Here is a 10,075-nt window from a genome sequence, read left to right as displayed (position 1 = left end):
CCGGTTTGTGGGGGCAATAAGCTGACTTTATATAAAATAGAACACTGCTTGGGGGCCCCAAAAACCTTACTAAGCAGGTATATACAAAAGTATGAAGGCTATTGCTTAAAAGCATTGTAAGCCGCCCTGAGTTTCCGGAGAAGGACGGCATATAAATCAAACAAATAAACAAACAAACAAATAAATAAATAAATAAATAAATAAATAAATAAATAAATAAATAAATAAATAAAAAAGATTGCTTCTATAAAGAAGTGGCAACAGTGCCACTTCTTGCTTTTTAAAGGATCAACTACTTGGAATCATTTAGAGTTAAATTTGTATTTGTGTGTGTGTATGTGTTCCCATGTGTGAGTGAATAAATAAATATATAAATGCAGGCAGATCTACTTATTTTGCTCAGGTTTTGGTAATGATAGGCTAAAAATGTGCAGCAAATACACAGAAATGCTTTGTTTATTCACATGCTCGTAACTATGTAGAGTACACCCCTTTGTCTTTTGCTGATTAGTTGTTGTGGTCCATTGTTATCTTAACTACTTTGTTACTTTCTCACTGATTTTAATTTTTCTTTGGTCAGATCCTGCTGCATTCCACCTTTAGAGTCATGCTATCCATGAGCATCCACAGTGTTTTTATTTGGGGATGAAGTCAAAACTGCAGAGTAAAGTGAAATTATAAATTGTGCACACAGCACAATCACCACATCACATCTGTTCCTTTTTCTTATAGGTATGCTTTGTTCTTGAGAATCCTGTTTCAGGAAAAGATGCACTACAGTGGTCCTAAGAATGTACTGGTTCATTTTTGCCGACAAGCTTGTCATACATTGGAAAAACCTCACTTGCTTTTGTCAGGAAAAAACCTTCTCTATTCTAGACGAGTCAAACCATTGGTCCATTTAGTTCAGTACTATGAACTGAACTGGCAGCAGCTGTCAACATTTTATAATGGACCCCCCCCCCCGGCACCCCAGAGTGGCCAGGATTTAAAGCTGGCATGTGCCAAGTGGAACTGTAACCATTTAAAACTATTTGCCAAAACACCAGAAGGCAAGACAAGAAACAATGGATAGTTTAGTTTAGTTTAGTTTTATTAAATTTGTATACCGCCCTACTCCCGAAGGACTCAGGGCGGTGAACAGGCACAAGATAAAATACAGAAATACAAAAGTTAAGAACAATTTAAATAATATTGGCCCACGACAATTAAAATCCCAATAAATTTAAAACAAATTAAAATTTCAATTTAAAATTTAAAATTTAAAAGAAAGGGGACAAAAATTAGGCCAGGCCGGCTTGCTGGAATAAGAGGGTCTTAAGAGCACGGCAGAAGATGCGGAGATCCGGGATCCTCCGTATCTCCGGGGGGGAGCTCGTTCCAGATAGTGGGTGCCCCCACAGAGAAGGTCCTCCCTCTGGGGGCCGCCAGTCGACACTGCTTGGCTGATGGCACCCGGAGGAGACCCTCTCTATGAGAGCGTACTGGCCAGTGGGAGGCTATTTGTGGTAGTAGGCGGTCCCGTAAATAACCAGGTCCTAAGCCATGGAGCGCTTTAAAGGTGGTAACCAAAACCTTGAAGCGCACACGGAAGACCACCGGCAGCCAGTGCAGCTCGTGCAGGAGAGGTGTTACACGGGAGCGCCATGTTGCTCCCATAACCACCCGCGCGGCCGCACTCTGCGCCAGTTGGAGCCTCCGCGTGCTTCTCAAGGGGAGCCCCATGTAGAGAGCATTACAATAGTCCAGGCGGGAGGTGATGAGGGCATGAGTGACTATGTGTAGGGAGTCCCGATCCAGAAAGGGACACAACTGGCGGATCAGGCGAACCTGATGAAAAATGCTCCCGGTCATGGCCGTCAAGTGCTCTTCTAAAGACAGCCGTGAATCCAGGAGGACACCCAAGTTGTAAGCCCTCTCCGTGAGGGCCAGCGATTCGCCCCCAATAGTCAGCGATGGCGTCAACTGACTATATCGGGACGTCGGAAACCACAGCCACTCGGTCTTGGATGGGTTGAGCCTGAGCCTGTTCCTCCCCATCCAGATCCGCACGGCCTCCAGACACGGGACATCACTTCAAGGGCATCGTTGGGGTGGTCCGGGGTGGAGATGTACAGCTGGGTGTCATCAGCGTACTGATGGAACTTCACCCCAAAACCATGGATGATCTCGCCCAGCGGCTTTACATAAATGTTGAACAGAAGGGGCGAAAGGACCGACCCTTGTGGCACCCCACATACGAGGGGCCTCAAGGACGACCTCTGCCCCCCTGCCAACACAGACTGCAACCGGTCAGAGAGAAAGGAGGAGAACCACCATAGAACAGTGCCCCCCATCTCTAACTCTTCCAGCCGGTGCAGCATGATACCATGGTTGATGGAATCAAAAGCCGCTGAGAGATCTAATAGGACCAGGACAGAGGAGCAGCCCCTGTCCCGAGCCCTCCAGAGATCATCAACCAACGCGACCAATGCCGTTTCCGTGCTGTATCCAGGCCTGAAACCCGACTGGAACGGATCCAGATACGTCGTTTCATCCAGGTACTGGGGGAGCTGTTGCGCAACCACACTCTCAACAACCTTCACCACAAAACGAAGGTTGGAGACCGGACGATAATTAGCCAACACTGCTGGGTCCAGGGAAGGCTTCTTGAGGAGAGGCCTCACCACCGCCTCTTTCAAGGCAGCGGGGAAGTCACCCTCACCCAAAGAAGCATTTATAATCCCCTGGAGCCAGCCTCGCGTCACCTCCCGGGAAGCCAGCATTAACCAGGAGGGGCACGGGTCCAATAAACAAGTGGTCGCATTCAGTCTACCCAGAATCCTGTCCACGTCCTCAGGGGTCACATGATCAAACTCATCCCAGATAACATTCTCAAGACCTGCCCCAGTCCCTCCCCCTGAGACTACCCAGTCGGAGTCCAAATCTTCCCGGATCTGAGTGATTTTGTCATGCAGATACTGAACAAAATCCTCAGCTCTACCCTCCAAGGGGTCCTCCCACGCTTCCTGGTGGAGCAGGGAGCGGGTCACCCTAAACAGGGCAGCCGGGCGGTTATCTGATGACGCAATAAGAGCAGCAAAATAGCTACATTTTGCTGCTTTTATCGCCACTAGGTAATTCCTAATATGAGATCTTACCAGTGTCCGGTCCAATTCTGAAAGACTGGCCCTCCAACTGCTCTCTAGGCATCTTTTCCGGCGCTTCAACTCCCTTAGCTCCTCAGTAAACCGAGGAGCCAAATGAGATCAGAGCCGGGTCAGAGGCCGCAAAGGCAACTATATCCCCTATCTCAAGATCACTCAACCACTGTCCAGAGACAAAAACCAGATCCAGCGTGTTTCCCCCCGTGTGGGTAGGGCCATGAATTAACTGGGTCAGGTCCATGACTGTCATGGAAGCCATGAACTCCTGAGCCACTTCAGATGCCTCACCGACGAATGGCAAGTTGAAATCCCCCATGACCATAAGCCTAGGGGTCTCAACCGCCACCGCAGCGATGACGCTGAGTAGCTCAGGAGGGCTGCTGCCACATGGCAGGGAGCCAGGTACGTGATCAGCAAACCCATCTGAACCCCATGACCCCATTTCACAAGGAGGGATTCACAGCCGGCCGTCTGAGGAACAGTGGCCTCCCTCGGTCTCAGACCTTCGTTAATAATAACCGCTATCCCCCTGCCCCTACCCTGGAACCTTGGCTGATGGAATGCGTGGAAACCTGGTGAGCACATTTCAACGAGAGGGACCCCCCCTTGGCCCAACCAGGTTTCCGTAATACCTGCCAGGTCCGCTCCCCCTCCTGAACAAGATCACAAATGAGGGGGGCTTTATTTACTACAGACCTGGATTGCATAACATCAGATGGAGGCCAGGGCCCTGAGGATCTGCGCCACCTGGAGAACGAGTGGAGCTTTGGGGGCCAGAGCGCGCCACCGCTTGAAGACAGCGGGTGCGCACTCCCCTAACACGATATGGCCCCCTGCTCCCGCCATATCTACCCCTCCCACCCACAGTACTGATGGTAAAAACTTTATCTGGATGAACTTTAGCCCCCCCTGACCCCGGCCCCCCCCACCCCCCGTGCCGTGCTCCACAGCCATACCTGGCCCTCCCCTTAGTGGGTTATCCCCCATACCCATGGCCTTACTTCTGATCCAACCCTCCCCCCCGGAACCCCTTAAGACATTCGCTAAAACTTTATATAAAAAATCCCTCAACCCCCTCTTCGCGACATGCCACCTCTCTGGTTTCCAAAGCCCTTCATCGAGGTAGGCCTTCGATAATGTGGAAGGCCAGGCTTGCGAGAGGGGGGAGTCTCACAAGGCAAAGAGCTCAGCCTAATCAATCTAGAACTAAGGAGAAATTTCCCAACGGTGAGAACAATTTTTTTTTTTTAAAAAAATGATTTATATGCCGCCCTTCTCCGGAGACTCAGGGAGGCTTACAATGCGTTAAGCAATAGCCTTCATACTTTTGTATATTTATACAAAGTCAGTTTATTGCCCCCACAATCTGGGTCCTCATTTTACCTACCTTAGAAAGGATGGAATCAATGCTTAATCCAGCCTGGTGAGATTTGAACTTGCAATAATTGCAGGCAGCAGATGTAAGTGGATGTTAATTAGTCTGCTGAGCCACCAGAGCTCCTGGTGGGATGGCTTCAGAAACCTTCATCACTGGAGGCTTTTAAGAAGAGACTGGACAGCCACTTGTCTGGAATGGTATAGGACAGTGATAGCTAACCTTTTCTGGACCGAGTGCCCAAAGCGCATGTGCCCAAACCCTCAAAATGCATGCCCCGCACCCCGCTCCCCGCCCCCCCTCATGCGTCCTGCCTCCTGTGCATGTGCACATGCCCCTCCCACGCCCACGCCCCCCACGCATGCACATCAGAGACCCAAAGACCAGCTGTCTGGCGGGAGGCAAGCGTGCATGCGTGCATGCGCAGAGGAGCTGAGCTGAGGTGACAGCTCATGGGCCATCAGAGAGGATGCTGTGTGCCATCTCTGGCACGCATGCCATAGGTTCGCCATCAAGGGTATAGGGTCTCCTGCTAGAGCAGGAAGTTGGACTAGAAGACCTGTAAGGTCCCTTCCAATGTTATTATTCTGTATTCTGCAAGAGCCACACTTTCCTTCATTCTGGAAACATTGATGTGTGTTTTCTTAGAAACAATACTAGTGTATGTAAGTTCCATCTTCTCCAATGAGAATAGGGGGAAATGAGCACTGTTATGTGGGATTTGGAGTTTAGTTTATGCTTATCTGTTTTCATCTACAATAATGCAACATTTGCATTACTTGCATTTACGTTGCCCAAATACCTTTGGAACTGCATGTCTGTTTTTGGAACTGCGCATTTTGTGCCAATAGCACAAACAATAGCAACAACAGCAATGATGATAATGATGCCAGTTTTGGTGACTGAGTACCCTGAGCGGCATTCTCTACTAGGCTGATAAGCATGAATTTGAGAGGAATCGATACTCTAATTTTTCTTTTTCAGAGAATAAACCATTGATTAAAACTCTTACCAAATTCAAGGAAGCTGTAGAAGTACTAAATAGAAGCTGCTATTAATCATGGATGTGGTGAAAGAAAACAAATCAATGCTTAATCCAGATTGGACAGAAGTTCTTTTGCTCAGACAAAAAACAAATTGAAGTATGTGTAATTGATTTGGGTAACTGATTTTTTAGAAGTAGAGTATAAAAATAATGTATTAATAAAAATGTTGCTTCCTTTTCTTCACTTGTGGAATGTTACCGGAATAATCTGCTATCCATCCTTAGACTCTGTTCTGGACCAATAAGGAGATATATATTTTTTTGCTACAGATTATTCTGCAGAAACTTTAATGTTTCTGAGCCACCAGAAAGGGCCTGATGGCTCAGCAGACTGAAAGCATTGTGATTAACACCAGCTGCCTGCAATTACTGTAAGTTCGAATCTCACCAGGCTCAAGGTTGACTCAGCCTTCCATCCTTTCTAAGGTAGGTAAATTGAGGACCCAGTTTGTGGGGGCAATAAACTGACTTTGTATAAATATACAAAAAGTATGAAGGCTATTGCTTAATGCATTGTAAGCTGCCCTGAGTCTCCGGAGAAGGGCAGCATATAAATCAAATTTAAAAAAAAATGTCTATCCGTCATGGCCACCTGGAATCTACTGGAGTAATCAGGATACAAACTGTTGTAGATAAGTAAATAGTCCTCGTTTTCTCTGAAATATTCTCACCCAACAATCATCTACCACCTGTATGCTTTGGGAAGAAAGGAAACCTTCTCCAGAGACTGCATACATCAGTAACTATGAAGATGGTTCATTCTTTAGCTATCTAACACTGAAAATCTGGAAAAGGCCTTTTGGGTAAAATGGGTAAAATAATGACTATTCGTTTTGTTTTGTTCTCCACTTTTAGAAAAATCAGAGAATATTTTTTTAAAACAATGAAACTAAGCATCCTCAAGCTTCTGATTTATATATAAAATGGGAATTGCAAAATATGGAGTAACCATGACGCTTGAATCATAGTTGGAATGCATTTCAGCCTGGAGACCAGTGATAGCCCAGCATTTTAGGATTTGAGAGTTCAGGTTCTCAAGAAGTGGATTGTCAAGATCCCTTAAACCAAAAGTCTATTTCATTAAGGGCCACATCAGGGTTGTGTTTGACCTTGGGGGCCAGGGTGGCTGTGGCCAGGGCCATGGCCAGGATGGCCGTGGTCAGCATGAGGTCACTCGTGTGGGAGGCATCTGAGGGGGCCCGAGTGCTCTGTCAGCAAAAATGGGCTCCCAAGCTCCGTTTTCAGCCGCGACGGCTTCCTGCCACCCTCTGCCAGTGAAAACGGAGCTCGGGGGGGTGGCGCCCCCAGCTCCATTTTCACTGGCAGAGGGTGGCAGGAGGCCATTTCACTGGCATAGACACCGTGGGCTGGTCCTTTGCTGTTTCTAGGGTGGCCCTGGGGGCCAGATCTAAATACCCCACAGACTGAATCCAGCCCCCGGGCCTTGAGTTTGACTTAAATTGATAGTTTTCAAATATGGCTCATCCCACAATACTTGTACATAGCTTAGATTTCATATGTAGCTTGCTCTTGGGTTAGCTTGGGAGAGGATCTAATGAATTTTAATATATTATACCTAAAATATCTCCAAGTTGAAATACACAAAAATGTGACTGCTTTTAAACAGTTTTGAAGGTTGATATTTTCTTCTAGACTAATGTGTCTTTGGCTTTTCCTGTATCTTGTTAAATATTTTGTTATCCACTAGATGGCATCAAAGCTACAGAGAAAGGATTAAGCATGGCAGTTGAGATAATTCCTTTTATTGGATCAAGTGATACTTGAAATTGTATTCCACACATACACATTGAGAAACACAATGGAGTGGGATTGAAACACAGATGTTATTTTCAACATTTGATGTGCTATCTGGAAAATTATACTCCTGGTAAGTGGAGTTATTTTTGTGTTCTGTCTCAAAAACTGAATTTATTGGAAAACTCAAGTGGCTATGCTCTATTCATGAAAAATACAATAGGATTTTCAACCAAAACATGTGTACATCACATCTAATTTATTAGTAAATGCTGATAGAGAAACCTGGTCTTTTTCTATTCCCTCTTCCTCACAATAAAAAGACACAGCCATTCTCTCTCAGCCAAACCACCTCACAAGGTGTTGTTGTGGGGAAAATAGGAAGAGGAAGTTGCCTTGGATATGTTCACTGTCTTGAGTTATTTGAAAAATAGTAAAGGTAGCATACAAACAAACAAACAAACAAACAAACAAACAAACAAATAAATAAATATATATACCCTCAATACTATATATATATATAAGTTATGGGTGGAAAATATTATAAAATGGACCAAAATAAGAAAATATAAAGCAGAGAAAAAAGATGGTAAAATGCTTGAAAAGGTATAAGTATACTTGGCCTTTAGCTCCTTTTGCAAATAGGGCCCTAACACTGAACACACAATTGAAGATAAGATAAGATAACTTTATTGTTGTTGGTTTTTTTACTGTGAGCACACTGGCCCACATTAAAAATCAAATTATGTTGCCTGCTCTCAAGAGAAAGTGTATATCTACCCAAAAAAATACACAACACACTATACACATGCTATATACATACATAAATATGCCATATATACACACATATATATAACACACACACATACATACACATGCTATATACATACATAAATATGCTATACACACACACACAGTGTTTCCCCAAAAATAAGACCCTGTCTTATATTTTTTTGAAACCTGAAATAAGCGCTTGGCCTTATTGCCATGCGCTCAAAAGCCCGATTGAGGGGTATGTGTGTATTATCACACATACACATACACACACACACACACACACACATACACATTTCCTCTTTCTGCTACTGACTACATAGTAGAAAGAAGAAACTTGAGGGTTCACAAGGTTGATGCTATATGGAACAAAGCCTCCTCCCAGAAGGTAACAAGGAAAATAGGTCATGAAGAGGATGTGTAGCATCCCAGACAATCCTGCGGATCCTGCTCAAGCATTGCTTATAGAATAGAATAGAATAGAATAGAATAGAATAGAATAGAATAGAATAGAATAGAATAGAATAGAATAGAATAGAATAGAATAGAACAGAATTTTTTATTGGTCAAGTGTTATTGGACACACAAGGAATTTGTCTTGGTGCATATGCTCTCAATGTATATAAAAGAAAAGATACCTTCATCAAGAATCATAAGGTACAACACTTAATGATAGTCATAGGGTACAAATAAGCAATCAGGAAACAAAATCAATATAAATCGTAAGGATAAAAGCAACAAAATTACAGTCATAAGTGGAAGGAGATGGGTGGTGGGAACGGTGAGAGGATTAATAGTAGTGCTGATTTAGTAAATAGTTTGACAGTATTGAGGGAATTATTTGTTTAGCAGAGTGATGGCATTCGGGAAAAAACTGTTCTTGTGTTTAGTTGTTCTGGTGTGCAGTCCTCTATAGCGTCGTTTTGAGGGTAGGAGTTGAAACACTTTATGTCCAAGATGCGAGGGGTCTGTAAAAATTATTACAGCCCTCTTTTTGACTCGTGCAGTATACAGGTCCTCAATGGAAGGCAGGTTGGTAGCAATTGTTTTTTCTGCAGTTCTAATTATCCTCTGAAGTCTGTGTCTGTCTTGTTGGGTTGCAGAGCCAAACCAGACAGTTATAGAGGTGCAGATGACAGACTCAATAATTCCTCTGTAGAACTGGATCAGCAGCTCCTTGGGCAGTGTGAGCTCCCTGAGTTGGTGCAGAAATAACATTCTTTTGTTGTGCTTTTTTATGACGTTTTTGATGTTAGCTGTCCATTTTAGATCTTACGATATGGTAGAACCTAGAACCTTACCGTAATTCCAGATCACTTCACAAGAGATTGCTACAGATATAACTCCCCAATGGAGGTATAATTTGGTATGTACCTCTGTAATGTGAAAATACATGGAGGAGTTGAGGCGAATGCCCAGATAGGGCTTTTGATCATTCCTGATCATTCCTGACTGATGATTTATTGAAAAAAACATTATGGAACTATGATTGTGAAGATGTTCTCTGTTTCATTTCTGGAATTAAGGAACAGATAGAAGTACTACTGCTGCTAGCAAACAATGCTACCCCAATGCTTCCCCATTTGCTGTGAATCTCTTTTATTTAACCTCTATTTCATATTAGGATTTATGCTGTGATTATGCAAATTATTCTTTTAAGACATTTTCTGCTGATAAGAGTAATATGTGTAATACACACACACACACACACACACACACACACACACACACACACACATGCTGGGAATGATACCAGAAAATAAGTTCTAAGAAATGTTGTATCATGATCATGAAAGGTCATGGAAGATGAATTAAAATGTCTTTCATGATCTTGGCACAACCTATGCTCCCTAGAGAGAGATCCATATTTGGCTTTTTGATGCAAATAAAAATGGATGAGTGGCAAAGAGTTTCCTCAAATGCTCCTGCCCATTCCATTATGCTAATACATGTCTTAGAAAAGAAATCAAAACAGAAGCA

The sequence above is a fragment of the Pituophis catenifer genome, unplaced genomic scaffold (genome assembly GCF_029215685.1).
Source record: "Pituophis catenifer annectens isolate HBS135680 unplaced genomic scaffold, rPitCat1.0.hap2 SCAF_1, whole genome shotgun sequence".
Classification (NCBI taxonomy): Eukaryota; Metazoa; Chordata; class Lepidosauria; order Squamata; family Colubridae; genus Pituophis; species Pituophis catenifer.
The sequence above is the reverse complement of the archived record's forward strand: the minus strand, read 5'-3'. Positions refer to the sequence as shown.